We start from the raw sequence: 14237 nt of genomic DNA, 5'->3' as shown, positions 1-14237 counted from the left end.
TGCTGGCTCAAGTGGGCGTGTGAAGACACTTAAAGTAGTGAACACTACAACCAGGGTTGGGCAAAAATACATCAAAATGTATTTTTAAAAATAAAATACCAAATACCTTAAGTTTAAGTGTATCAAAATGAACTACAAAATACAGCAGCCACAACATGTATCAAAATAAACTACTGTATTTTTGTATTTTAAAAATACTAAAAAATACTTTTACAAGGGAGCATGAAATTTCTTCGCAAACCTTCCATCAATTGGCCTATTTGATCTATCCCTTCACCATTACACTGACTCAGTTGATTAAGTAAACAATGTTTGATAACAGCTTTTCTCTGCCTGAGATAAATAAATCAATAAATCTGACATATGCAACCAGTTAAAGGCACAATATGTAGGATTTTTAGATTAAAATACCCAAAAACCACTAGAACAATGTTATTTATTTTGTTGACTTGTGTACTTACATTATCCCAAATGTTTCCAAGAATGTTTAAATCCAGAAAAAAAGCAATTTTACCGAGGACATGGACGGTGTCCGTGCGTCACCTATCAATGACATAATGTCCGCGTTACCCTCGATTTCCGTTTTATTTTGTCGAAACCATGGAAACATCAAAGACGCTTTAATATATTATGTGTTTTATTAGACAGGTGAGCAACTGTTTGGATACATTCATCGAAAGAAAACTAATCATTGGTATATAGCTCAACACGTTTAGTCTTATTGTTTAAATCTTGTTTTCTTGATTTACAGCGAGTACCATGTTTTACCATGCCTAATATCGATCTAGCTTACTGCAGTGTGCAACAATTGTCTCATAGAAGCTGCCAAGCGAACGCACAGAGTAGCATTATAACAACTTTCAACACTCAAATGTATCTAATATGATAAAACAGCGCTGCTTTACCCCACGTGCACATGACCGGAAGAAGCAGAGGCGGCGACTGTGGCACAATAAAAGATCCGCTGCTGTCGAGACGTGTGTCGCGCTCGTCTCTCATTAGCAATCGCTCCAGCAGCCTCGTTACTGCTCTCACAGCATTCGGCCATGCTCTGCTTCACACTACAGTAACGTTAATAATCTCATCCATGAACATGATTTCTGCCTGAGTCCCGTCCTGATTCTTTTCCACCAGCTGTAGACGTAAAGACTACACCTTTGTTTTGAATGAGCAACCTCTAGCTGCGAAAATGTACATATTGTGGCTTTAACAGATCAAATATTCACATATCCCTGTGATCTCCCAGATTAAGTTTAGTTTTAAAGTAACCAACAGATTAATGTTTGCGAATGACTCATAATTGTATCGTACTTTAGTTATTTGGTGTTTGGTAACGAAGGGCCTACTTTCCATCAGCAACACTGACTCAATGACAAACAAGTCATTCATAAGAAGACAACTGATGGCACCTGTATTCATAGCAACTACTTTCTAACTAATTAATCATTTGATTGTTAATCATAAATATAGGGGGCTCGGTATAATAGTTTTCAAGAACATTATGTAAACTGGTAAACTATTTCGTCTAGGCTACCAAAACGAACACCAAAACTTAACATGAACTGTTAAAAATTATAGCAATTTATGCAAAAAATTGATGGAAAGCTGACAGCCTGCACGTTTCTTACCTTGACCACCTTTTTTTCATATTGATCAATTTTCTGTTCTGATCTCAACAAGTCTGGGCAAACTACTGTAGGCACCAATCAGAGGCCGCAATTTTATGATGCCATCATGTAGACTTCTTACAAAGTATTTTACAGTATTTTAAAAATACAAAAATACAAAACACTAAAGTATTTTTATACAAAATACAAAGCTATTTTTATCAACCCAATCAAATTACAAAATACTATTTTGTATTTGAAATACGTATTTGAAATACACGTATCATAAATACTGCCCATCCCTGACTACAACATACTGATATTACTACTCTATAACCTCTGATATAACCACTTTGAGAGGTTTTCCACCTTTAAAGTTCTCGGGGACCCGTAATAGCCTATAAAAAGGCTAGATTTTCTGAGCAGCTAACACTTTATAATAACTTTAATTGAACACATTAACACTACTACATTATGCAATGCCTAATACAGTATGTCAGGAGTTAATAGTTAAAATTTAAGTTATCTTTAACATAGCCTACCATTTTAGGACCCTTATAGGTCCATTGACCCCTGGTTGAAAACCCTGAAAATTTTAGTAAATAAATAATAATTTAATCAATTTACAGAGTTCATTACCAAGGTTAGTATTAACTAAAACCATTAAAACCCTTTTTATTAATTGAAAAAAAAAAAAAAAAAAAGCTGAAATAAAATTCAATCGGCTAAACAAAATTGACATTAAAGAAAATTAGAAATGTTGCCTTGGTTAAAATAACAATAAATAAATAAAAACAAAAATGGAACTAAAAACTGATATGAAAATAAATTAAACACATGTAGTAATATTTAAAAAGAAACAAAAACGAATAAAAATGAAAATATGAAAATAAAATCTAATTGAAAAAAGCTATATAAATAATAGCTACTAAAATATCAGAGCATATTATGGTAGGCTACATGAGTAGCTAAATGTTGAGCAATATTTAATGTGTAATTATTTATTGGATTAACTCTTTCTTAGTAGTATTACTTTATTGTAGTAATTGTAAAGTGTGTAAAGTGAACCTAATATGCAAAAAACAACAAAAACAATGCTGCTGAATTATTATGCAATGTGATTATGTAACATGTCGGTCAGACTAGGTCTGCTCTAATAGGCTTTGGAGTTGGCAATGTTATCTCTGCTTGATTAAATAATCACCAGAGTTTCATCTGAGGGATTTGATTGACATTTTTCATGCTGGTTTGACCCAATCACAAGAGAGCCCATTCATCCCCGACACTGACTGAATCATCATTTATCAGCTGACAAATGATTGACAGGAGGGGTTCTTTTGGAAGATAAAGAAGATAAGAATGGAGTTTTGTTCCCTCCTAAAGACCTCTAGAACAATAGTTCCTTCAACACAGTGAGACAAAGACAGGATTTGGAAACCCAAGATGCTAATAATCACTATAGTGTTAAAAGCAGATGGACAATGACTTGCAGATTTTGTGTATTAAATAAATAGATAAAATATATATATATATATATATATATATGAGGTGTGATTTCACACTGTCATTTGGAATTTCAAGTTTTTATTATATGAAAGTACCTTCCCGGTTTGTTATGCTGTAGAAACGGCGCCCCCTTGTGACAGTAATGGTCACAGTAATAGCACAGTAAACATTAAAACCTACCGACATTGCAGTGCCAAAGCAAAGGAGGCTATAGTGTAGATATAGGGGCAATGGTGACAAGCCAACATTTTTTCCACCATAACTTTGATAAATAGGCTACTTGTTTAAAAAAGGCTACTTGTCAAAATTAAGTGTGTGCCATCATGTATGTTTATTTTAACAACTGCCCCTTTTCTGCCTTTAGTAACCAAACAGTGTAGATTTGATCTATGTCTAAAATCGTAATTACTTATTACTTACATATTAAGGCCAACATCAAATGGTTATTTGAATTAGAAGACTCAAAATAATTACTGCCTTTTAAATCTAACATTTCAAGTCATTGTTTTGATGCGAGCTGACGTTAAATGATATAACATATAGGCCTAATATATTTTACACTAATATTTTATATAATTCAAATTTTATATAATTTAATTTAAATAACAAAAAAAAAAAAAAAAAAAAAAGATATATGTTCGTGTGAGCGCGGTCTACATTTTCACATGGTTACATTTTATCATTAAGCACTGCACCTCCACAGTTTATCCACAAGGTGGCGTCCTATAATCTAATATAAATTGAGCACTCAACTTGGAAAAGATCTACGTTATTAGACTATTTACCGTCACAGGATGATCGGTTGTAATTCCTAAGCCTAATGGTTAACGAAACTCATATGACTGAGGAACAGAAGGCGGATGTTCATCATCCCTCGTAAGGTGTGTCTTTTATAGGCTAAGGCTTATGAACATCTGACTTAATAAGACTAATCACATGATCTAGAATCAACACACTCAGTTAAAACTTGCATATCAAGGCTTACCTCAAATGGTTATTGGAATTGGGAGAATTAAAATGATTCCTGAGCTGACGACCAAATGATAGGGTAGGCCTGGTATAAAATAGGCTACAATAGCTTATTTTACATTCATATTTTATAATATAATATGCAATTCATTTTCAAATGTATTTAACGTACATATATAACCTACGATATAACTTAAAATAATACACAAGGGCCTATTATGTAGACTATAGAATAGCCTATATATTGTTTTAAAAAGATGGACTATAGTGTACGCACGCGCTATATAGCCTATGCTATGTAGCTATTCATTATAACATTTTCACACATTTTATATTTAGCCTATAGCCTATTTCATTATACACTGCACCAGTTTATTCACAAAGTAGCGAACTATAATTTGAGCTGAGCACTCAACTTGGAAAATATAAGCATTATTATTTACAGTCTCAAACATAATTCATAAGGCCAATATGGTTAACGTAATTTAGACAGAAACAGAAGGCGGATGTTCATCGTCCCACGTCTGACATAGCGCTAATACGACTAATCACATGATCCAGAATCACACTCATAGGCCTACCTCGAATAGTTATTTCATTTAGAAGACTTAAAATAATTCCTGACTTTTAAATGGTTGTAAAGCGATCTTCTGTTTAGTCATAACTTTTTATTTCTGCTTTTATTTCTTATTCAGTTTTATTTAGAGATTACATCATCTGAAGACTGAAACCTGTCTGTGATGAGTATCTTTTGCTATTTCACAATTTCCTGTTGACATTGTTGCTATATCTCGTGCTTTGTTTTTAAAACTCGCCAAGCTCCTATGTCCTAGTAATGATGTCATCACAACCCTTATCCTTTTACAAGTGTCCATGACAGCATGTTTCCACTGACTCAGCCTGATGAAACTAATTCATACTCAGCCCTTATTATGAAATCCACACCTGATCTTGTGAGAAGGTGAGAAATTAGAAGAAGAAGAAAATAAAATAAAAGGAATGAATGTGGAAGTACATGGCAAATAAAAATGAAAATGTTCCTCTGAAGTCTGATAGCTAATGTTTCACGGAAAAGAAACTTCCTTCTTGTTCTGTGAAATTCAAAGATAAACTTTCAAGTCATGTTTAGGTGGACATATTCAAGCAGATTCCAAAGGATTTCCTTACATAACACTCAGCAGAGATGCATGAACATCTATTACTCTACTATTATTAAAAAAAAAAAAAATCATGGATTTACTCAGCACTAACCGTTTTGTGTTGCAATGGCGTCACTATCTATTGTTTGACTTGTGTGTTGCTTTGCACTTCATGAACTGTATTTATCAAAATGTTTTTTAGCCCTCTTAGTTCTTCAGTGTCCATCAATAAAGTAATTTATGGGTTTAAGTTTACTGGAGTTCACAGGTGAAAAATTAACAGAAAATAACACGAGCAATTAGGGCTGCTCAGTTATGGCAAAAATCATAATCACGATTATTTTGGACAATATTGAAATCACGATTATTTAATACGACTATTGGTGGGTGATATGGTCTTATTTCATGATATGTGTAATTTTAGAATTTTTTTAGAAATTTCACAATTATCTAGCCTACTAATAGGCTAGGCTAATATGCTACGCATCTTTACATTGTTAAGCCGGCTCTGTGCCTGTTCAAAATTCTGTGTAAATACGCAATGCCGCATAAAAGAATACCTAAAATATACCGGGTCTGACTCATCTCAGCCCCTAGTGAGGTGACACAATGCTGTTTTGGTTCAGTGTAAATGAAATGCACAATAGTGCCGTGCTAAGCAGCGTTGTTGTCATTTTATTTTAAAACTTAATTTTATTTAATTCATTTTTGTTAAAATTGTGGCTATTTTCAAATGTTATTTCAAATGTGTAAATGCATTTATGCTGGTTCAGAATGGGATTAAACCGTCTGTGTAAAAAAAAAAATTGTGTGTAGGCTATTTGACCTTTATACGCATATCCATAGCCCACAGTATATTTTGCTTATGCTCGTTCCGCACCGTCTCGGAGTGCGGGCACGGAAAAAGCTGCCTAGAGAACAGTATGTCTTTTGCGGCTTAATGCACTTTTAATAACACTGGTTAATATAAAGCTCATCTTGCAGTTTAGCAACAGTAGACTGCCTTTTATACTCACTTATTCGGCTGATTTGGATGTTAAGTTTGGCTCAGGAAGGAACGAAAGTGCACCGCTGTGAAGGAAAGGATGGTACGCTGGATGGAATGCGGCACAATAATAATTTTACGTTGATCTTGTTTTCATAAACATTGGAAGCCAAAATCGAAATCGAAAAATCAAATACGATTAATCGCACAGCCCTACAAGCAATAATGATGTTGTTCCAACTATCAGGATTGGAAGAATGATAATATGTTTAATTGACAGTTCATTAGTGATAGGCACTTTCGAAACACTGCTTTGTTAAGGTTCGGTAACAGCAAAGTTTCACAGGTGTAACCCCTCCTGTTTGAGCCGCCCGCTCTAAGCGGGACATGAACCTGGGTCCGTCGGTATGGGAGTCGGGCGCTCTAACAAGGAGGCTAAAGACCGCAGTCGCATCAGTTGCTAGAGTGCCTCTTTACATCCGGGCAGTGGGGAGCACAGCTCTTACTGGCCTACATCCGTTCTACTGGCACATTAAAAAGTTTAACTATTGTCCAATGTAAATAGTGTAGCGATGCATAATTCACCACTCACGTAGAAGTCCTATTCAAACCAAGCAGCTTTCTGTTGGTCAACATGGCACATCTGCATAACCAACTAGAGTATGAGCGAAATCTACATGAGAAACTTTTTCATCTTCACGTGAAACTACTGATCATATGGATTCCTGTTGAAATGACTGGAGCAATGGTAAATGTGACTGCATCATTAAGCTTTAGCAACTCTTACAAACCTTTTGTTGTTCGGCCAAAGTCATGATTCCAGTAAATGAGGCTTTGTTACGTCATAACTGTTTTAAAACGCTTCAAAATTTGAATTTGAAGCAAATTTTGAAAATGGTTTGCTGCTAGAGGTGATCTCACTTAGCACATGACATCAATCATTTTGTCCAGTGGGAATTGATTGGATGGTTGTGGTTTGCTATTGGTGGATCTCATGCGAGTGACAGGTTGCCCCGCCCTCGCGCCAGTAAACACGTCATCAGAGAAGAGAAGTGATGTCACTGTAAGAGGGAGGGGAAGTCATTTTAAGTAAAGATTATGAGGCACGTGAATTTAAAACAAAAATAAAGATGTGCACTGATAAACCTTTTATAGGAATGCTGCAATATTCCATAAGAAAACAAGAATTGTCACTTTGTTTTCAGGGTGACTTTAATGGTATTAGATGATTTGTGGAATGCATTTAATAGATTACACTTTTTAAGAAAACATATGTGTTTGGTTTGTAAAAGTTTGGATGAATCAGTGCTTTTAAACAAATCAGTTGAGTGAATAATTCAGTGACTCACTAAATGTTGCTACCTACTGGTCTAGAAATGTAACATGTGAAGTGTAATAATTAAATAAATAATTATTATTTGTTATAAAAAACATTTCCAGAGAGAGCCAGACTGATCCAAGAACTGTGATATTTATTTGTCTTTACATACTGTGCTCATTCACTACAGTCTTGTTGCATAACACATTTGGCAGGATGTAGTTGCAGCTTGCAAGTTGTCAGTCCATTTAGATTTTTTTTTTTTTTTTTTTTTCCCCATTTAGTTATTTATTTTTCTTCTAAGCTAGGAGAAACTGGCAACCCCATTGAAATATTCAAATGGGTTGATAGGCCTGATATAAGGTTTCTCATCAAACCTGTATTTTTTATTAGTGCATATGTGTATAAAGAGGCTAACTGCGTGTTTAAAATCTTATGAAGCCTTTAATTCATAATTTAAAAAATATAGTTACAGTAACAATGCTTCCTGAGAAAACAGAACTTGTTTGGATCCCAAAACAAGCATTCTACGACTACGTACTTCCTACATCTCCTTTATTATAAGTATTCTGTGTTGCCTGCTTGTCTCTCACAACCAAGAACAGAAACTGCCTTCAAATCTTTGTAAACATCTGCTCTCAAATTCAGTAGAAGTGGCCCTACAATGTCTTATATCATTGTACAAGAAAGGCCCAGGACATTATGCGGGACAGCTCACATGTCCTCCGCCAGCACATCCAGCTGCTCTTTCTCATGCGTCAGATACATGTACCATGATGCTCCACAAACAGATACAGAAAATCATTCATACCCAAGGCTATTTACTGAATAGAGCAATCAGAGAGGATCGTGAGAGCTTGGCACGTTACATCAGTACTACAACTTTTTACAATTCCTCTGCAGTGCACAAATTCTTAGATGATAATAATATGACTATTCCATACATTCCAATTACAGATATCATTATTATCAGCCATGTTTACCATAATAGCGTTTTTTATTTTTATTCAGCTTATAAGGTTATTATATAACAGGGATGTTCAGTCTCTAAATTACAACATAAATTAGTCTCTATTTATAACTGATACTATTTCAGCATTCTTTATCTTGTATGGCTATGCAGTGAAACACAAAAGTTTATTGTACATTTCCAAATTGGAAGCAGTAGCAATTTCTTTAAAATTAAGAAACAATAAATTGTTAATAGGCTAAATACACTGTTAAAAATAAAGTGTTTTCACAGCGATGCCTTAGAACAACTGAACTTAGAAGTCTGAAGGACATTTTAATAATCTAAAGAAAAGGACCTTTTTCCACTATAAAGATCCTTTTGAGCATTGAAAAGTTTCCATGAATGTTAAAAGTTTTTCATGGAACCATTAATGCCAAAAAAGAACCTATATTTTAAAGAGTGTAGAACAAACTGCAAGTAAAATTAAATAGACTAGACCCTATACTGCTGCATTATGAAATGAAAAAATAAATAAATTATCTATTAATTAAAATTGCCTTTGCATGGGCTGTTAATTTACACATATAATATTTGTGAATAAAAATAAAATAGCTAGAATAACAAGGCATATCAGTGGCATATCATATCACATGCAAATAGAAAAAACACCAGCCAATTACGAAAATGTTTTCATAAGTTTGACAACAAATGCTGCAAATACTCACAACGCACATACGATGTTTAACTGAACAAAACACTCCTTTCAGGTAATCGACAACACCACTGATGAAGTAAACAGTGAGCAACACAATTAGAACAAAGAAACAAACCGACAAAGGAACAAAAATACAAATGAAGTAAACAGTGCTTTAGGTTTTTCAGGAAAATGTACTAACAGTGCTATTCAGATAATAGCACTGTAAAAAAATAGCCTTCAACAGAAACTAAATAAAGTAATCAAATGTAAAATAACACTGTATACATTAAATATTGACTAATCCTTATTACAACTACAAAAGTTATTAATTCAAGAGAAGTGAGTGATTTTATCTTTGTCTTTTGTTGTTTGATTAACAATTATGACTACAGAAGATTTATTAGGCTGCTGTCACTTTAAGAGCTGAATGGATCCAATATACTGTTACACACACGTTTTCTTTCTCAACTGTTTACATACATCAGTTGCAGCATGTTGAGCTCTCTCGGGCACCATAGTTTTGGCCATTCATTTACACAACAACGGAGCTTTGGGGGCCTGAAAATGCACATTTGAAAATGAAAACAGGATTCAAAGTGCACGTTTCTGAAAATGATACTGTTATCGTCTCCATCTAAACTACAAAAACACAAATTTGTGAAAACAGTGACGTCATGCGTGACATCGCCAACTACTGGCCTGACATGCATTATACAGTGTTTGGAATGTGTGTTTTGTTTGAGTCGTTAGCCTGTTAGTTTTGCACTGTTCCTAGTTCAGTTTCCCTTGCCTCTGTCATCTGTTGCCATAGTGTTTGATTTGCCCTCGTGTGTTTCACCTGTCTAGTTAATTATCACGTTTTTTTGTCCCTAGTGTTTCTCGTTGTATATATAGTCCTTATTTTCAATTAGTCATTGTCTGATTTTTTCATTGTATTAGATGCTGTTCTGCTATCCGTGTTTTTGTTTCTAGATAACCTGAAGTGTAATTTGAGTTTTTTTTTATTATTATTATTTGCAACCCCTATGTGACATTTGTTTGATGGGACATGTAGATATATTTTCCATCACATTCCTGATTACAAGTCAAGCATTCACTATTATGGATGAGAAACTTAAAGTATCCAAGTCCCTTAAAATCTCCCTAAAAGTGTTATTTTTTTCCCTCTCCAAACCAGTTCAGCTGAAACCCGCCCCGCAGCTAATTCTAAAGATTTCATTGGTCATGTCCATCACAGTACTTATTGCCTACACCAGGAGTGTCCAACCCTGCTCCTGGAGAGCTACCATCCTGCAGATTTCAGCTGCGTGATTTTTTTTTTCCCCAAACCAGTTAAGTAGAAATCCCGCCCTGGAGCCGGTTCTAAACATTTCATTGGCCATGTCAATCACAATAACGATTGCTTACACCCAACCCTGATTCCTGAACCTACCCATCACTGTAACCTCAGCCAATGAAATTGGTTGCAGGGCAGGGATTTCCGCTGAACCGTTTGGGGGAAAAAAATCACGTATTTCAGCTCCAACCTCAATCAAATACACCTGAACCAGCTAATCAAGGTGTTCAGGGTTGCTTGATTATTACAGACAGGTGTGTTGGAGCAGGGTTGGAACTGAAGTCTGCAGGACAGTAGCTCTCCAGGAGCAGGGTTTGAAACCCCTGGCCTACACCAAACACAAATCCCTAACCCTACCCTTTACCCTAACCTTAACCAATGAAATTAGATGCAGGGCGGGATTTCCGCTGTACTGGTTTTGGGAAAAAAAAATCACGCTCCCTAAACATCTAGAAATTAGCACTGTGTCCAAAATTGAATACTTCCATACTATATAGAGTGTATCTGAGAAGATGAAAAGTACTTGATTACCTACTACTTCTGGAGAGATTCTGAAGTGTGCATACGATGGCCCATTCACACCCCCACGGGAGAGGATTTGTGAATGGCAGCGAAGTGGCTCTGATGCTGTAGGTCAAGTAACAGTGACAACTTGGCTTGTGGAAGCAGTACATACAAATTTCATTCATACTACAAACATCCATACTATATAGAACATACTTTTTTAATGTTTGCAAAGTAAGTTTCAAACCAAATGTTACTTACTGTCAAAAGTTGTATAAATGTATTCATATAACACAAGTATGAGAAATAAAATCATAAAGTTGCAGTTGCAGAAATGAATACACTTTACTAAAAAGACAACTATGTAGCATGACTAGTACAACATCAAAGCTGCACAAAGGTGTTAAAAAGACATTGACAGTGGCTGGTTTCCACCGCGGGCCTCTCAGCTGGAGGCCCATGACTGTTAGAGGCCCTGGGCCGGGGCACTGGCCCCATTGGCCCAATCCATAATCCATCCTCATGCATAAATGCTGATATAAGCTCTCTAAAGTCCATACACAAGAGATCACAGGGATTTTTAAGAGCCAATCTGAACAATGATTGAGACACAAAGCATGAGTAGCTCTGTCTCGTTTTTGCTGACAGAGCCTAGGGCGATTTCATGCGTTATTATTAAAAGAAATAAAATCACCACCGGGAACTTTAATTTCCACTAAAGTGCACGGAAGTGCCTCAGTGCTGTTTATTATCAATCATTTAAATTTGTCTTTTTTTAAAATAAGAACTGTTTTCTCAGTTTTTTGTTATTGGTCACAGAAATCAATGAGTCATTTTTTTTTTTTTTTTTTTTTAAAGATACAAAACAACTTTGATATGTTCAATTTAAGCAAGACACCCCAGGTGAATAATGTATAGCCTATATATATATATATAAAAAAATAAAAAAAAACTAATAGATTTCATCATGCTTCCCAGTTAATTAATTACATTAAAAATTGCAAATGCAATTCAAATGCAAAAACATTTTTTTGTATTACAAGTTTTCTGAATGTTATGTTTAAATATGCTAATGAGACATTAACAAATTAAATATGCACTAATTTGCATACATTTCAACAGAAATCTGAACATTGGATAAAGCTAGGTTCAAAAGTCAAGTTTCATTTTGTTGACGTATTAGAGGTTGTTACTACGCAGCCCCTAAAGGGATATTGTGGTGGAAAAAATATGGAATGGGAAGAAAAAATATATTTCAATGCTTTTGCGTTCACTCGCAAAGGTTTTGCGTTCGCTCGCAAAGAACTCAAACGTTTTGTGAACAATCACAAATGGTGTGCTCAAGTCCTACAGGGAACTTCGTATTTATGAGTTGGGAAGTTGTGTATACGATGTCAGGTGTGTTCAAGTCACATTTGTCTGGGCGAGATAATGTTCCTTCTCTTAACTACACAAAATACAGCAATATTTTTAAACAGGTTTTTAAACTACTTCTAGAAAATGAAGAACAAATAATGTGATTCAGGTGTGTTTTGCTTTTATGTTTTTAATTAATTGAGGAAGCCACTGTAAACTTTATCGTTACATATTATATTGTTATATTACAATTAGCTTATTTTATTGTCAAAAGAAAAGCCTGACAATGTCACTGCGGAATAACTATAGCCCAAGTATTGTTGTATGTTTCTCACTGAACTCTTAAAGATCGGGTCTCAAAGAAAAATCTCAGCTTTACACTAGTATTTATGACTGTTAAGTACTGCTCAGAAACACGAAGACTGAGGATCCAAATGCAGTGTTTTATTAAGGGGTAATCCACAATCAAGTCCAAAAACCAGCAAATGGTCAAACACAGAGTGGGCAGTCCAAACAATGATATCCAGAACCAGTGTTGCCAATTGCTTTCAGTTGAAAGTAGGGTTGCTAAATGTCATACTGGTGAGTCCACTGACCTATATTAATATAAATATAGATCAGTGAGCGAGTCACAGAATCTAGATAAGGTTTGTCCAAGAAGTTGCTAGATATGTCGCAAGACTTTTGAAAAGTCTCAAAAGGGGCAGGGAAGTCGCTAAATCTAGAGACAAAATCACTGAATTGGCAGCACTGTCCAGAACACAGGCAAACTGAACAAACAAGGGAAAACACAACAAAACCAAGAAAACTGGAAAAACCAAGGCTAGGGAAGCATTGTTAACATTAGCGAGACTGAGCAATGAATGAGACAGAAACCAGGCTTTAAATAGGGTGAGACTGATGAGATAACAAGACACAGCTGTAGACAATCATGGCTGATTAGTCTGGGCAGTGGGTTATGGGTAATGAAGTCCAAGATGGTGTGGCAATAGTCCAGGGTGGAGTGCCCTCTGGTGGTAATCATGGGCACTCTAGCTGGTGACTGCTCCCACCTGGCACTCTTTGAGGAGGGCACGTGTTCCTTGCAGTTCGGGTCCTGCTGCTGCCGAGGCAGAGAACCAACTCAGATTGTGGGGATAGCAGATGGATTTAGTGGAGGGGTTAGAGATGGGTGCTGCATTTTCTCTGCCCTCACCCGCTAGATCCAATGCCTTCTCTCAGGTGTCGGAAGCACGCTCTGCAGGTTCTTCCGCCCCGAATGAGGGCCCAGTGCTGCAGCTCTCCAGCTCTGGATCTCTGTGGATGTGACCAGCATTAAGGCAGGAGATATTAAGGACTCACCACCTCACTCTCCTGCTTATGAGGAGCTGGTGGAGGTTGTCACTTGTGCCGTGGCCAAATTAAACATTGACTGACTGGCTGAGAGGCAGGATGCTTGTCCAAAAAGTAAACTTGACGAGCGTTTCCTGCCCAGTAATGTACAACTTCCATGTCGGGGCCACCATTTTTTTCCCGATCTCCACACTGAGGTGTCGAGATCATGGAAGCCCCCAAGTTTCAAACTATTCATCTATTATGGGGTTGAAGGAGCACAGGTATGGGGCGATGCCTGTGAAGCTTTGAACGCTTGCAAGCTATTTCTCCCCTGACACAGCATAGTCCTTGAAGGCCCCGACTGGGGTTACGGCTGAACTGCAAAAAGAGTGTGGTTTCTCCATTACAGAGGACCACTTTTCTAGGTGTGGTATGGGACTCGATGACGATGCAGGCACGCTTGTCTCCTGCTCGTATTGAATCGATCCTGGCAGCCGTAAGCAAGATAAAGCTAGGCCAGTCACTCACTGTGAAACAGTTTCAGAGACTGTTAG

The sequence above is a fragment of the Ctenopharyngodon idella genome, chromosome 10 (assembly GCF_019924925.1).
Source record: "Ctenopharyngodon idella isolate HZGC_01 chromosome 10, HZGC01, whole genome shotgun sequence".
Taxonomy (NCBI): Eukaryota; Metazoa; Chordata; class Actinopteri; order Cypriniformes; family Xenocyprididae; genus Ctenopharyngodon; species Ctenopharyngodon idella.
The sequence above is the reverse complement of the archived record's forward strand: the minus strand, read 5'-3'. Positions refer to the sequence as shown.